This window comes from Aplysia californica, unplaced genomic scaffold (assembly GCF_000002075.1).
Source record: "Aplysia californica isolate F4 #8 unplaced genomic scaffold, AplCal3.0 scaffold00055, whole genome shotgun sequence".
Classification (NCBI taxonomy): domain Eukaryota; kingdom Metazoa; phylum Mollusca; class Gastropoda; order Aplysiida; family Aplysiidae; genus Aplysia; species Aplysia californica.
In genome coordinates this window covers 2,059,879-2,060,946 of record NW_004797325.1, presented here as the reverse complement: position 1 = coordinate 2,060,946, position 1,068 = coordinate 2,059,879, and the positions used below count along the sequence as shown (strand labels likewise).

Here is a 1,068-nt window from a genome sequence, read left to right as displayed (position 1 = left end):
CTATAGTGTCTTTATGCCATTCCCAAAGGGGGGATAACAACATGTTTTGTCTTATACACAGTAGAATTGTAAATGGGCTGATTTATCAATGTCATGCTCATAATCATACTGTGCCGGAAGTGCCGGAACAACATAGGGGGAACTGCTGCTTTTTCTTTCCTCATCCTTACTATCTTCATTTTTCCAGTATTTCTTTTGTCGCTCTCTTGTGAACTGCTATTTCCGGGTAGTCTTTATAGTCGAAGCAGACTGCTGTTGAGGCAAGAGAGGTGAGCAGAGTAAGCCTGATTCCCCGTTTGGACTTCTCGGTTGTTGTTATTTTGCTTCTTTTTTCTTCTTCTTTTTTTTTGAGGGGGGGGGGGGGGGGGTAATATCTAGGATAGATGTTTCTTCCAGTGAAGACAATGAGCTCGAAAACCCATAAATATGACGCATTGAATCTCAGAGTCTAATTTCCAGTAAGTTTTCAAAATTAAGTTTTCTTTTCTTTTCTGTAATCTGTATAGTCCAGAGAATAAATTTAAATGCAAATCGAAGGCTGATTTGTTCGTTTCTTTCTTTTTTTTAAACGGAAAAAACGTAAGGTTTGATAATATGTAAATTTTAAAGGGCCTACTCTGTTGTTGCTTTTTTTACAACATAGACGAATAATTTTGGACGATGTTTCTCAAGTATAGGCATACTTTTCTTTTTTTTTAAATACGCATCAAGAGTCAAGAGCATAAAAAACCAAAATTATCGAATTTGGGTCTAAATTTAATCTAACTTGAAGGAAAACATCAAAGAAAGCGTGTTTTGAGTCAAACTGGTTCAAGCACAAGGTTCAATCTAGTCAGTTATTCATTCTTAAGACATACATGTTTATATATATAGATCACAAAATGAAGTAGGCATACACAAGTCCTAAACCATTATAAAACTTACGTAACACCGTACTTAACAGTCCTCGTGCTGTGAAAGTTTGCCAAACTGTGCAAGTTTCCCGTTCACTTGAGCTTTTAACTCAAATAACAACAGGTTTTTATTCCGGATATTTATGACGAAATAGACTAATTAGGAATTACCCCC

At 35.9% G+C, this 1,068-nt stretch overlaps 1 protein-coding gene across 1 annotated transcript in view; it reads right to left on the bottom strand.

The window, feature by feature from the left end:
* The window catches only part of LOC106011105, a gene marked incomplete in the record, with an annotated part of 5,999 nt that extends 5,013 nt beyond the window's left edge, over positions 1 to 986 (bottom strand). The window contains 1 exon segment of the mRNA XM_013079520.1: positions 925 to 986.
* Positions 987 to 1,068: the final 82 nt, after the last annotated feature.